This window comes from Triturus cristatus, chromosome 1_1 (genome assembly GCF_964204655.1).
Source record: "Triturus cristatus chromosome 1_1, aTriCri1.1, whole genome shotgun sequence".
In the NCBI taxonomy this organism is placed as follows: Eukaryota; Metazoa; Chordata; class Amphibia; order Caudata; family Salamandridae; genus Triturus; species Triturus cristatus.
In genome coordinates, this window is record NC_140579.1 from 184,835,534 (window position 1) to 184,851,124 (window position 15,591).

The window sequence follows — 15,591 nt, forward strand, 5'->3', positions numbered from 1 at the left end:
TACGATGCTGATGCTGCATGGCGTGGCCAGCTGTGGGGTGATGAAGCTGCATGGCGCGGCCAGCAGTGGGGTGCTGAAGCTGTACGATGCTGATGCTGCATGGCACGGCCAGCTGTGGGGTGCTGAAGATGCATGGCGCGGCCAGCTGTGGGGTGCTGAAGCTGTACGATGCTGATGCTGCATGGCGCGGCCAGCTGTGGGGTGCTGAAGCTGTACGATGCTGATGCTGCATGGCGCGGCCAGCTGTGGGGTGCTGAAGCTGCAAGGCACAGCCAGCTGTGGGGTGCTGAAGCTGTACGATGCTGAAGCTGCATGTCGCAGCCAGATGTGGGGTGCTGAAGCTGTAAGATGCTGATGCTGCATTGCGCAGCCAGCTGTGGGGTGCTGAAGCTGACAGGCACGGCCAGCTGTGGGGTGCTGAAGCTGTACGATGCTGATGCTGCATGGCGCGGCCAGCTGTGGGGTGCTGAAGCGGCTTGGCACGGCCAGCTGTGGGGTGCTGAAGCTGTACGATGCTAATGCTGCATGGCGCGGCCAGCTGTGGGGTGCTGAAGCTGCATGGCACGGCCAGCTGTGGGGTGCTGAAGCCGTATGACGCGGATGCTGCGACCCGCAGGGGGCTGCACGATGCTATCGGCTTCGGAATGCGTGCTGCTCCGCGCTGCAGGTAGTGGTGAACTACGGAATGGCGATGTAAGGAGCAGTATTACGCACTGAGCTGTACGAAGCCTATGCTTGGCGCTGTGGATGCTCTAGTCTGCAGGACACAACAGGAAGGATTCTGTGGGATGTAAGCTGCCGTCAGCCGGGGGATTTTGTGAGCTGCAGGATGCTGAGAGCTGTTGGTTCCTAGACACTGCATGCTGTGTGAGATATAGGATGTCCCTTGTTTGCAACGGTGCAGCCAGCTGTGAGGTGCTGAAGCTGCATGGCACGGCCAGCTGTGGGGTGCTGAAGCTGCATGGTGCGGGCAGCCGTAGGGTGCTGAAGCACGTCCAACTGTGGGGTGCTGAAGCTGCACAGCGCGGCCATCTGTGAGGTGCTGAAGCTGTATGGCGCGGGCAACTGTGGGGTGCTGAATCTGCAAGGTGGGGCCAGCTGTGTGGTGCTGAAGCTGCATGGCGCGGCCAGCAGTGGGGTGCTGAAGCTGTACGATGCTGATGCTGCATGGCACGGCCAGCTGTGGGGTGCTGAAGATGCATGGCGCGGCCAACTGTGGGGTGCTGAAGCTGTACGATGCTGAAGCTGACAGGCACGGCCAGCTGTGGGGTGCTGAAGCTGTACTATGCTGATGCTGCATGGCGCGGCCAGCTGTGGGGTGCTGAAGCGGCTTGGCACGGCCAGCTGTGGGGTGCGGAAGCTGTACGATGCTAATGCTGCATGGCGCGGCCAGCTGTGGGGTGCTGAAGCTGCATGGCACGGCCAGCTGTGGGGTGCTGAAGCCGTATGACGCTGATGCTGCGACCCGCAGGGGGCTGCACGATGCTATCGGCTTCGGAATGCGTGCTGCTCCGCGCTGCAGATAGTGCGGAACTACGGAATGGCGATGTAAGGTGCAGTATTACGCACTGAGCTGTACGAAGCCTATGCTTGGCACTGTGGATGCTCTAGTCTGCAGGACACAACAGAAAGGATTCTGTGGGATGTAAGCTGCCGTCAGCCGGGGGATTTTGTGAGCTGCAGGATGCTGAGAGCTGTTGGTTCCTAGACACTGCATGCTGTGTGAGATATAGGATGTCCCTTGTTTGCAACCGGGGCTCGCAGACAGCTATGCGGGCTGACCGACAAAGTCACGGCAGGGGACCCTCATAAGAGGGCGGCCCCTTCAGTGCCACAAGATGGCACACTGGGCAGCCTAGTGTCCAGAGACCCCTTTGGGGTCCCGCTCGTCACTTCCGGCCGGGGTGAGGTTAGGGGAGAGGTATAAATTCCTTCCCCGCCCCCCTGGCGGCCTCTTTGTCCCCTCGCCCTGACGCCGATTGGGTCGTGCTGTGTGACTGCTGCGGATGGCAGGAGGTTAGTCGCCTGGCTCACTGTCCTGCACCCCCCCCCAATCGGGGTCCCTCCGTACTAGGGGCCATGTCCGGGAGGGGCCTCGTCTCATTCAGAGCCCGGTCCGGCCCTCGCGTAGTCACCTTTTCAGACTGTGGGAATGTTGATACGGGGGTGTGAGGGGCAGGGCGGGAGGGTGTCTCACAGGTAGGCCCGGCCGATGCAGGCCGTGGCCTCTAGTCACCGGTGTGTTTGCCGGCACGGCCCATCTCCCTCTCACCATCACCTTTTGGTTTACCATGGAGAACGGGAGAGTGGGGAGTCGGGCACTGTCAGTGGTGTGCTTCGGCACCACCAGGCTGCACGGTGTGGTAGCGGACAAGGCCCCAGAGTGGGACAGGTTTGCCTAGGAGTTACAAATGAGGTGGGGCCCTGACTCCATTGGGGGGGGGGGGGGGGGGGGGGTTCTCCAGGGATCAGGGTGCCCGTGGCGTTCGGTGTTGGAGGCACCCGTCATCCCAACCACCCCCTAGTCGCCCATTCTCGGTTGTAGCCATGTAGCGGGGTGGGGCACTGACTGGGTGGGTGTTTGGCGGGGGAGAGCGGGGTCCCAGGGTAGCAGGTGTACCTATATACTGGGTCGGCCCTAGGCCTGCCGGTGGCACGGAGGTGCAGTGCTCGCAGGTTTTCGACCTGCGTAGTGACCCCCCCCCCCAGTCATCGCGATTATGGGCCAAGCCTCACCCCCCCCCCTTTTTACTGCAGCGGGCTGTGGAGTATGACTCTTGAACAGACGTTTCGGGTTCAGGTACCCGGGGGTCAGTTTCCCTGTCCGGTACACACCCCCCTTTCCAGCCACTTGGAGTACTCAGCCTGCCTAGCTGAAGTTGGACTGTTATCGTTCGGGACAATTTTACTTCGGGGTACGAAAATTACTGTCTCACCATGGGCCTCAAAGCATATTCCCTCCGAAATACACGGAGCCTGCTAAACTGCGCGATAATGTGTTTATTTACAGCAGAGGCACGTGCGGATTTACTAGCTAATGAGCAAGCCGATTTTATCCAGCGCGCTAGGATTGGCTGAGGACACTCCAATTCTAGGTCAGTTTACACATTGAGAGTTCTTCCCACTGCCTGTCTACATCAAAGATATGCTCGACCAGTGGATTGGCTGTTGGGCGACCGGGAAGTTCTGAAATGCAGGAAAACATAATCCACTAAAAGAAAACAAGCATTTACAATGCAATGGTCTCGGCAATATTATAGGTAGAGCTATTGGTATTGCTCATTATTTTTTTATCATTATTGTATCCCTAAATAAATGGCATTGTCATTTCTATTGGCATTAGCTTTTTTTTTGCATATGTGATACCTATTGCATTAGCAGAGAGAGAGTGAGGTAGTGAGATAGAGAGAGAGAGAGTGAGGTATTGAAATAGAGAGTGAGGTAGTGAGAGAGAGTGAGGTAGTGAGATAGAGAGTGAGGTAGATAGAGAGTGAGGTAGTGAGATAGAGAGAGTGAGGTAGTGAAAGAGTGAGGTAGTGAGGGAGAGGGATGTTGTGAGGTAGTGATATATAAGCATAGAGTGATGTTGTGACTGGCCTTTCTTGTGATTGGACTCAATCCTATTTCACGTTGGATATTACATTTTACAACTAAACTATTATTCACTATGAATATATGCCAGCTACTAATTGCTCATCTTATCTTTCAGAATGACTTGAGTGTAGTATGAAGCCCACAGATTTTAATATCAGTTCATGAGTACATCTGGAGCGATGAGGCTCAGCAGACAGGGTGTACTGGCTGCCCGTGCATAATATGCGTACACCTGGATGCTGTGCTTTGTAGCCATTGCTGCAACCCCAGTACGCATACTTTTGAAATGTATTACGTGTGCCTTTTCATACTGTACAGTGCGGTCATATCGCTATTTAATAAAAGTGTTCTAGTAAAATAAGGCAACTGTGGTCATATGTAAAACAGAACGATAGATAACACGGGGTTTTGGAAATACACAAACCTCTCCCATTAGTTGTGCTGCCTCTTTTTCAGTGCATTGAAAAATAAAACCAATACAAAGAGAATAGCTGTGGGAAACAAAAAGCAGCGTGCCAACAGTATAATTTGCCACCCTTCCAAATAATCAGTTCTCACCCCCTCCCACTAACCTTGCCCTGTCAGATTGCGTTGTGACGTCCTTTGTTATTGTAGCTCCACTTCACTCCCATTCGCCCAGCATATCCCACGCCGCACCCAAGCACCGACATGCTTATCTGAGTGTTCTGGTGAGACGGGAGCGCAGCAGCAGGCTGCACTTACTCCTGTCTGGGGGAATGAGACTAACATGCACTTACTCCTCTTCGAGGGGGTGAGGCAGACGTGCAGTTACTCTTTGCTGAGGGGATCAAATGTACCAGGAGTGTACTTACTCCTATCTGAGGGGGTAAAACGGGCGTACACTTACCCTTACTTAGGCAGACGTGCACTTACTCCTCTCTGAGGGGGTGAGACGGGCGTGCACTTACTCCTCTCTGAGGGGGTGAGACGGGCGTGCACTTACTCCTCTCTGAGGGGGTGAGACGGGCGCGCACTTACTCCTCCTCTGAGGGGATGAGACGGGCGCGCACTTGATTTACTCCTGCCTTCCAGATTTAGCAGGGCATGCGCAGGTTAGGGGCGTATTGTATCCTGGGCATCTTCCCCTCATTTGAATGAATGAATGATTAAACACCAGAGGGAAGCTCTGCTGACTGCCGATGTTGTGTCTGCAGGGTGATAGTTTAAAAGCTTTTTTTCCCCAAAGGATAAACTGGTACGTGAAATCCTATCCTGGCGAATCCGGTGCCAATGCTGGGTGCCTGCAAGATCGGCCCGCTATACAAACACACTTCACAAACTGAATGCCACGGACGTGGAGTCATCCACACTGCTGGGGTGGGCACAGTTGGCACGGCGTGGCATCCATCTATTTGTTTATGTGAACATTCCACCGTTATAATGGATTTCCGCAACAGCCAATTGAGTCCAAAGGGTGGGCTCGTCAGCGTCCCTTGATGGTCACCTGTAAATGGGCAGTCACCCCTGGAGTACAGTAACAAAGTAGGTTGCACACTGCTCGTCATACCCGCAAATAGCCCCATAGAACTCTGGATAATGTAGTAGCAACGGTGAGTACGCCTATGCCACGAGTGTGTCACTATAATGCCATCCCTGGACACGTGTTTCGAGGTAATTGCCTCTCGTCAGCAGGGAGCAGGTAGGTATGTGGGGTGCCAAGTAGACTGCCAAAATATTAAAGGTAAAATACCTCTACCGGCGCGCAGGTGCGGAACCAAGGCTCGTCAGCCCAAATCGCTCGAGGGAGCTTAAATACATTAACAAAGTAGGTCGCACACTGCTCGTCATACCCGCAAATAGCCCCATAGAACTCTGGATAATGTAGTAGCAACGGACGTGGAGTCATCCACACTGCTGGGGTGGGCACAGTTGGCACGGCGTGGCATCCATCTATTTGTTTATGTGAACATTCCACCGTTATAATGGATTTCCGCAACAGCCAATTGAGTCCAAAGGGTGGGCTCGTCAGCGTCCCTTGGTGGTCACCTGTAAATGGGCAGTCACCCCTGGAGTACAGCCCCAGCCCACTGGCACCCAGAACGGTGTTTCGCGTGAAGATGAAACGCACATTCCCGAATTTCTTTCTAGAATGACTATATAACACAGGCTCTGGAAACCTAGCACTAACGTATAATACACAATCTATATTGAACTCCTGCATATTACATTATCCAGAAACTATACAGTGGATCGGGCCTGCGCTTGACACCCTGGGTTGTGCATCCTATATTCCAATAAAATCAAAAGAGCTTCCACCGCATGTGTGATCCGCTGCATGTGTGTGTGGCAAATATTGCAGATCACACACTGCGATACAATGCTCACGGTCTGCAGTACGGCTGTGTAGGAGTCTAGAAGCCACGCGCCTCCTATATATGGAACGCTCACAAACTGAAGGACTCATATGCTCTCAATGGTTTCACCGCGCGCCAGTGCCACACCAACTGTCAAAGATTTTTTTTTTTAACTCAAATACACAAATAGCACAATATCTCGTGACAAATCTGGACCATCATAACATCACCACAATACACAACATCTTTGCAAAAAGCCTGCAGGAAGGCGAAGGCTCGGTGAGCAGAGCGCTCCCTGCTGACAAATGCGGTGTTCTGAAGATCAAGAGTTCGAATCCGGGAAGGCAGACTCAGCCTTTCAACTTTAAATGTATTGCAATACAGAATAGTGACATCTTTCATTTGCAGTGCTTAGAAATGGCACTAGTGCTGCTTGTAGCGCCCTATAAAGCGTTGGCTAGGGCGTCCGACCTCGAATCTGGGGAATCTGGGGAACTGGGTTCGAGTCTTGGCAATGACGCAGAACATCCTGTGATTCTGGGCAAATCACTTAATCTCCCAGAGACAAAAATGAATGTGTCCTCATGTAATGCAACTGGTGCTAGGTAACCCGATTCGGGTCAAGTTCGCGCTATATAAAACTATGTACAAAAAATATATCTGAACGTAACACAATAACAGGTAACACATCCAACCAAAAGGTAGCAGCACAAACAGGCAAGAGATGCAGTGTGTGTGTGGACATGTATACGGGAGATCAGGTTGTGTGATCTTGGGCCTTTAACGATTGTGAGCGCTTAGAATTAGACTAAATGCTTGGTTGTCGTTTGTCCAAAACGGTATATTTACAATTACAATATATAATGGGTACCTTCATGCCCACTGACAGTTTTGTGACTGAGAACCCTGGCGTCAGGCCCCGTGTTTTTGAAACAGTAATGGTCTGTGTTTAAAATGGACAGCATTTCAATAGGTGCCCCAATTTAAAGCACTACTGTGGGTACATCCAATAATGCCAGGTCTAACAAATGAACACAAAAAGAAAAGAAATGTGAGTGAAGGAGATACAGAGAGTTCTTCTCAATTCACCACCAGCACTGCCGTAGTGACCAAAGCAGAGAAGATGGAGGCGTAAGCCGCGGGCAGCTGCAAAAACATAAAAACACGCTACTATTGCGTGTCGGATCACAAGGTTATTTTTTTTATACGTGAAAAATGCATTCTTTCATTTACTTGAAGTGCCAGCTAAGAAGTATGGATTACATGAAATGGAGAGTCATGGTTGATCAATTAAACACACATTTGTCAACGTTACTCATTTAAAAAAGCTCCCCTTTGGAATGAGGTTTGAGGTCCTTAAGAAAACATTTTACTGTCAGTTTCCAAAAGTAAGGAATAAAATCCTCCCCTTTCAGAACCTTATCTGCAGCCTCGCACAGAGGCCTTTAATTCTAGTTTTTAGCTTGGCACAGCATGCGGCGGGAAGGGTGCTTGAAAGCAAGGACTGGAGGCGCTGGACACGGGCCTGCGCACCCCCTCCCCGTGAGTGCATTCTTCCGGGGTTGACATGGGTTCTCACATAGAGTGTTTTTCTAACGTGCGCCCGAGGTTTCTTGGCACAGTATAACAGATGTTTATTACACCTCAAACGTATTCATTTGATCAGCCTCAGGAGGCTGAAAGCCCGAGCGGCCCTGCTGTGACAATGGGGTCACACACAGTCCCAGTGTCCGCTGAGCCGATCAGCCAGTTCGGCTGGGGAGGCTTCTCCGGATACATGCAAACAATATATATATATATATATATATATATATATATATATATATATATATATATATATATTCTACTTTATCTCGCTTTGCTCAAGTTGTGGTGAAATAAATGGGGTGCCGAGTAGAAAGCTGCGGCGCTTGGCTATACGACCCATCCTTGGGAGGGCCTTGGGGGTGAAGAGAGCCTTTTGCATTACCTTTCCCTGAAAGGGGGGGGGGGGGCATGCCTCGGCCTGGTGGGCACACACCTCCCCATCTGTCATCCTGCCTCCCAGGGCCTCAGCAGCCAGGCCTCTTCACGGGACTTCAAGCTAATCCTGCGGCTCCTGCCTGTGACAGGTCATTGTTAAACACCCCTTCCCATTTCCACCCCCTCCCCATTTACATGAAGGTGTGACTGCAAGGAAGCCCTCCCCCTCTCAACGCTGCCAGCAGCAGCTCTTGCGAGCCATGTATGCTGTTTTCTGAGGTTTGGAAGAGTTGCCAACTTGACACCATGCCTTGAGACATCGGCTTTCATGTCATAAATCAGTGCATTCTGGGACTTGTAGTATTCCGTTACTTCACTAAAAGCAGCTGGTCAAAGTGATCTGTTAACAGTGATTTGTGAAATGAGAGTACACGACTGACTTTGGTTGCACATCCTGCGTGGGCCTTTGCTAAGTTTCTGGGGCTTGCAAGTGTGTTATGCGGGTACTCAAACACACATGGAAAGTACGGATCGCTTGTGACCTTCCGTGTCTAGTGTGTGTAATGGCGGGGGTGTCCCTGGCGCTCATAAGAGCTCACTTTATCAGATCGCAGACTCGACAGGTGAACACCGCTGAGAAGGGCACAGGCTAGGGCGAACCACACAAACACGAGACCTGGACCCAAATCTCTACTTCCCCATCATACTGACCAAACTGTGTGCTCTTGGGCACCTCATCCCCGTTTCCCGTGTCAATTATCTGCCAAAGTCAGCAGCTCTTAGAAACAGAACAGAACACACACACACACACACCGAGCAAAGAAGTGTCACATTTCCATTTATTAAGTGAAGGGGCGATAACTCCCGCCCTCACATCCTTGCATCTAGCGAGTGAGGAAACTCAGCGACGCGTTTATTCACTCTAGAGACTGGGTGTCGCGGATTTCAATTCTGGCAAAGCAAACTCCGGGTTTCAGTCTCCTGGGACCGCTTTCATTTAGTTGCGATTTTCCTGTGAACGCGCCTGCGGATTAAACGAACTGCAGATTACTCCCCCAAAAAGCTTTTAATAGCTCTAAAATTATTGTTTTACGTCATTTGGTAATGCCGGTGTTATAAACTTAAAGAAGACACGGAAAACAGCACTAAATACATAGTATGACAGACAACTACCTCTGCCCTCCCCCGAGCATCCCAAGCGGTAAACATAGCATTTGAAGCGACTTTTACACTCCATTCCGCTCCCTATATCGATTGCTTCCAGTCTACGGTTTTACGTAGCATTCGCTGCTGTGGTTTCTGTTCATGCAGACCAATGTTCATATCGCACTGACGGAGGCTGCTACCCCAACTCGCTCTTTAGTGTCCCTGGTTCCTTTCAGTAATGTCCACTCCTTCCTTGTCTTCCCCCTAAGCCATTAGCAGCGAATTTATGTTTACTAAGGTGCTTATTGTGCCGCGGACGGCACTGGAAGATAGCGGCCGGGCTGAGGGTGGAGCGCAGCCACCGGGATCCTCGGGAGGAGGCGGCTGTCGGTCTGTGATGCGCACAGGGCAGCCGGGCATGGAGCAGGCTGCACCTGGGAGCTGTGCACAGGAATCCCGAGCCCGGCGCCGCCGCAATGCACTCGGAGCTTCGTGTGATTGCTCAAAAATGGCGGATGGAAGCTTCGAAACTTTTTCGGATTCGGGGGCGTGTTCCTGCTGTTCTAAAAGGGCGTGGCTAAAAAGTGGAAAGAACACCACGGAAAACGCCCCCGAATCTGAAAAAGACGGAGCCTATTTGAAGGGACGGCTCTCTCGTCCAATAGCTGGCCTCCGTTTAGGAAGCCAGCCAATGGAGGAGAGGCAAAAAGAGAGGCGGGCTAAGGAGCCACTCTCAGAAACATTAAATCTCCGACTTCCGGTTCTGCCTTCGGCAGACCGGACGGTCCTCGACCTAAACAACGGGAAACAGACAGGCTGAATTCATCGGTGATTTTTGTATGTAGTGAAGTGGCTACCGCAAGTAAAATGTGCTTGCAGTAGATCAACATGTAATTTTTAAAATACTGAAATATCTTTAGTTACACAGTATAGCCTCTGCACGTAGCAAACATGCAGTATGTTAACATTTAATCCCTGCACTTTACCATAGGACCGTAATATTTTTCGTCTCTTTTTAATAAACAGCACGTTCATTTGTGCCGTGTATTTAAGTAAACCAGGGAATAATAAGGCACGGTCACGTGCAGCGCGCATTAATTATGGTAAAATGTTCGAACTCGAGCGCGCCACAGTGCTCGGGATATTGAAATACTTGGAATTGGAGAGCACCCGGTCATCGCTAATTTATGTTTGTCCGCGAGGAAGGAATGGTATGGGGTGGATTTGGTACGGCTATACAATTTTAATTAGGAGAACGGGAGAACATATTATGTCACGGTTTTATATTCTGTATTATATTGTTACTTGCCGGTTGTGTGAGAAGGTGTCGATGAGGTCAAATGGGCCCGGTTGAAAGGAAGTACATGCAAATACTATTCCTAGTGCGTAGATGGCAAGTTGGAATGACGGCTGTTTTAAACAAGCGCAGTTGCTGCTTGTTCAAACTCTATCGCGCCACAGTGCTCTGCAATTTTGAAATACCATGACTGGGTGAGCACACGGTCAGCGCTGATTTATGTTGTTCTTGAGGAAGGATTGGTATGGGAGGATTTGGTACCACTTTGTATCTTGGGATTATGTGGCACGGTGAACATATTATGTCATGGCTCTATATTATATGCACATGAATAATGCTGCAAAGGCTCTGGTTATGGCCGGCCACACGTAGGTCAGCCATGCTCGTGTTCCCTGCCCTGGTGCCTTCCATGCTGTGCAGCAGCGGGTTATGATGGCCGGAATGCTCGGGTCCCTCGTGCTTTGGTTGTAATCGGCATGTTTCCCATGTGTGGGGGGGCCAGAGGGTGCTTGGCAGCTTGCAGAGAACTGGGAGCTGGGGGAGTCTGAGTGTTTGCAGGGGGTTGGCAGCTCGGCCGGGGGCGTGTTGGTTACTTGTTTTGAGGTAGCACTTCTCGCTTCACATGGCCGGTACTTTTATCTCACTGGTTCTTTAGTCCGTCACTTCTCGTGGGCCTATTTCTCTGAGGCTGCGCTAGATGTTGAGCTGTAATTCGGCTGGAATGTTCATGTCTGTGATAGGCCGGGACGATAAAGTTTTGTTTTGAAAATCTTCAGGTCAGCATTGGGCTGAGTTTAATAGCTGTTAATAAATAGGCTGAGGGGAGTTTAGAACCCTGCAAACGTACAGCACTAAGGGCCCTACCGTGATGGTGCTTTTCAGCGGTGGTACGATCGCCATAAGGGTTTTGTTCTCCACTTGGGGCATCGTCTGATAGCTTCTTTGCTCGATTATGCTCACGAGAAAGTGTCTCTCGAGTCGGTGAATTAACACTTGTCACGCGGAAATCATGAAAATGTCACTTATAGCAATCCATTACTTTGGCAGCTATCATCATTGCGTTTGATCCCATATCCCGTTATTCACAGTGAAGGACTGACTATGACTGTGACTGACACAGTTAACAGCAGTTTACATTATCACACGAGCTATATTGAAAAGATCCGTAAACTACATTTGGTAATATTGTGATAATAATGGGCATCCTGCAATGATTCTCGGTGTATTGTGCGTTTGGCGAATTTTAGGCGTCACAACCACCTACAGTGTTGGCGGTGCTCGAGCAGCCCTCTGGTTGGGTGCCATGAGGGGAACATGTATCTGGTCAGTCTACCATCGGTTTTCATTGCGTTGCAGTGCCTGCTGCCCAAGCCATTCGTATAGATTTGGGGCCTGGATTAGAGTGAAGGTCACACTGGCACAAATATAGGGTAGTAGTTGCATTGACACCGGGATTGGCAGGAGCAACGTAGGGGGCAAACTGAAGTGGCCATCTGCCTGAGTCTTGGCAGCTAGTTGCACAAGTGTCAGGGTCAGCATTTGGGAGGTTACACTTGGAGAGCCAATGGGGTTTGATCTCGCACTATACTATGGATGGCACACCAGTTGCTGTCAACAGGCCTAAGCGCAAAGATTTGTAGCAAATTTTAGCCCCGGCACCTGCCAGCGGTTCTTTCGTTTATGTCGCACCTGCTCACATGGGGCGGGAGATGCACCCATTTTGCAGGCTGCGGCTCACATCCATAGTAGTTACGCAGCCTGAGGGCACCAACATCACAGAGCTACATGAGCGGGCAACACTGATATAAGTTAGGAGGGATACATGGCAAGTACCTGGCCATATATTCCTAAGCGCTCAGGATGTTGAGCCTTTGCACACCATAAGATAGTCACCAGCGGGGAACAGGCTATTGGGTATGGCTTGCCAGGACATTCACACACGTCATACATGCTGGATCATCTATAAAAGATAAATACTGTAACCACGGGTTGGAGGGTACATTTGGCGGCAGTCACGCTTCATCAGGCATGTCTTGCTTATATTTTACGCCCCACTACTTTTCAAACTTCACCAGCCGCGACTGTACTTAATAGGCATTATCCAGTCCATTTTGGATCATGGTACCAACCATGTGCTCCTCCACATGACTATGTGTCCTCTAATATTTCAATAAATCGTCCTGCTTTAATAATAGCTCCCTTTTCCAGAATGACTGCATGCCGTTCCAGTTGTACATTGCATTGGACCTATGGGCTTGTGATATAAAATGAATCTGAAGAATTTGATAATTCGCAGATTTGACCCAAAGGCATCAGTGTTGCAGTATTTTTTTCAAAGCTGCGCGCGTGTTTGTTGAGTTAAGTTTGATGTTAAGTTATCGTAGCGCAGCAAATGCTTAGGGTCGGCTGGCGATGCAGACGTAACTGGTGTTGCCTGGGCGCACATTGATTAATACCTCCTCTCTGTTGGCAATGCACAGCCATCTTCAGGATGCTTGGGGGGCTCTGGTGCGTTTTAACACTGCAATTTTGGAAGGTTTGAGGTCAGGAGTGCATACTCGTGCACAACAGAACATGCGGTAGTATTATCAGTTGCCCTTGGTAGAAACTTATTTGGGGGCTCCTGTTTGGATCAGCTTTGAATTTGATACAGTCCAGCTCTTTCAGGCCCACTTTGGGAAGAGCTACTGACGGCTCGGGCATACTCTTCCAATTTCTAAATGTGTTTCCATACAATATTCAGGGATGGTGACGTGTTTGCAATACGGTAACACAGCAGCAGCTCACTAATAGTAATGAAAATAATAGGTGACTCTACCAACTAGCATATAGGAGGTTCTGTTTTGATCTAAAAGAAACCTTTTAGTGATGTTGTAAGGGTGGAACACATGGCCCAAGCGGCGCAGGGTGAAGCTTTGCAGGGAGGCATACTGGGCTCGGTAATCTGAACGCTGTGGGTCGGAAGTGCGACCATTGGTGTTAGCTTCGCTCTCACAGGTTGAGGAGATTAAAAAGAGACTTGGACGGTGCCAATTTGATAAGGGACTGGGTTCTTCGCAAGCACATGTGCCACCGGTCCAGAATCGTTGCATTTTCAGTATACTACTACACCAAAGCCATATTAGGGCTGTTCGCCTGGTTGGTGTCCTGTGCGCGAGAGGGGCAGATTTGGGCCTTCCGTCCCCGGGTAGGGGAGGGCAGTGCTCTCTTTAAGTGCAGCTGCTGTAGTGCACTGAAATGATGGAAATGTCACACATAGCAGTTGAAACCTTGGCAGCCATAAATGGGGGCGGCTAGCTCTCGGTTGGCAATACAAGAAAGCGATAATTGTCGCTTATTTATCTTATGCAACTAAGAAGCATTGACTAAGCCAACAGATGGGCTTGTTATAGGTGTAGTGCCCCCCTTTTGTAGTAAATATAGGGAGGCAATGACATAGCAGCTAAATATCAGACAATATTCAGCACATTGCCTGAGCAAGCTGGGTAGCCCTGCAGATTAGTTGGGCCTGCATAAGCCACACATATACCCCCTACATTCTGGCCCACGCTGAGACATTTACATAGTTGTATCACAGCATCGCCAGTGTCTTATACTCGGGCCCATCGGCACAATGGTGATACATTATCAATTTGCACAACATTTTGGGCCTGCATTAGCCACACATACCTCCTCCAGTCTGACCCCACTAAGACCATTTAGCTCGAGCTCCACTTCGGGTCTGGCTGATACAATAAAGCCTCCAACTTGTTTAATCTCATTGGACACATGTTGGCACGTTAATGGCCATGTAGGCGATTGGTTTGGCTGGTTTCACTTGAAGGGTCAGGATGTGGGCAGGCAAAATCAACAGTAAAAAATTCAACAGCAGGGGTTGACATGCAGTGGAGGGCCCTTGGCTAGGTGCACTGGTAAGCTTTTACCTAGACAGTATTTATTTAGTGGTTATTCAGGTACTAAAGTAGGGCTTCCTTTTGCAGTATTCACATGCCGGGAAGTGCGTAGGGAGGATATAATAGTTACCCTAGCTGCGCAACATGTATATACATTTGTATAGGGTGCTTGGTAAAAGCTTCCTAGGTCCAACGAGTGCCAGGCAGGCGGGGACGACTTGTACAAGAAATAAACATGAGTAGTTACTCAACACGGTGTTAGAAGAGATGTTGCCTAAGCGCAACTCAAACTGTCCTTAAACGCATGATGGAGAAGCTTGCGGCCAGGCAGTGGGCTTGTCCAACTAATATGAAATTGTTAAGGTTTGCAAGCATGCACCAAGAGATGGATCCTCGAGACCATCCAGGACAGACAAAAACACCCGCCCTATAGCCAGGGAGCCAGGCATTTGCGGAAGCTGCCAGCTAATTTGTGGGTTGCGGTGCAATAAGCTGAGGGGAACATGGGGTCAAAGCATAATTTGGCTACAATGACTGAAGTAGGATTGTTTTGGCGTTCCCACTGCCCAAGAAGGGGCAAGTATTCGTTCATGTTGTTCCCCCTTTTACACGGCAAGTACACAATGACACCCGTGCTTATGTCACATATCCCATGGCAGGATAGTCACCAAAAGGGGGGAATGGCCATTGACATGCCTTGCCAGGACAGGGATAGCCACTCACACTAACTGGAGTCTCTAGGGGAGATAAATGTTAGAAACACAGACTGGGGTGTGCTGGGCCCAAAACCCCTCACCAAAGCTGCGGGGGCATCAGGCTGTCAGGTGTCTTTGAGGGACGGGCAAGGGCATTAAAGGGCCATAGTGCGTGACACAGTATTGCAGGGATACAGAAGGGTCCCAGCGGATCCACCAAAGGAACTAAAGCGAAACATGTGACACAAAATCTTGTAGTCCGACACCATTACTGGTGTAAGTATCAAGGGTCACAGGTGGATAGCAGGGGCCGGGCATCTGTGACCAGTCGCAGGTTCAGCAAGCAGGGTGGGCTGCGTAAGTTGTCACTTCACGAAAGGGTGCAGTGCCTAATAACAGGGCACCATACACTTATTCCCTCAAACCTGTTGTGACACCATTACATTGTGCACCAGGGATAAATTGAAAATAACTATGAAATTGTCTGGTCAATGTGGCGAAGTAATGCACCCTAGAAGAAGACCACACGGTGCAAATTAGCAACCTGTTGGGGACAGGGGAACTTCAGTGGTCTGAAATCCCCCACAGCTCCCGTGGCATGGAGCTCGGTTGGCGGAGGAGATGGAGCCTGCGCACATGAGGTGCATCTGCGCTATGCGTTAATTCACTGAGCAGAGGGGATTTGGCTT

General features: G+C 50.2%; 1 long non-coding RNA gene across 1 annotated transcript in view; it reads left to right on the plus strand.

Moving 5' to 3' along the window:
- Positions 1-1,971: 1,971 nt before the first annotated feature.
- LOC146869953 (uncharacterized) overlaps positions 1,972-15,591 on the plus strand; it is a 29,418-nt gene continuing 15,798 nt past the window's right edge. Inside the window, exon 1 of the long non-coding RNA XR_014981568.1 lies at positions 1,972-2,016. This is a non-coding gene — a long non-coding RNA (uncharacterized LOC146869953). The remainder of the gene's footprint in view (positions 2,017-15,591) is intronic.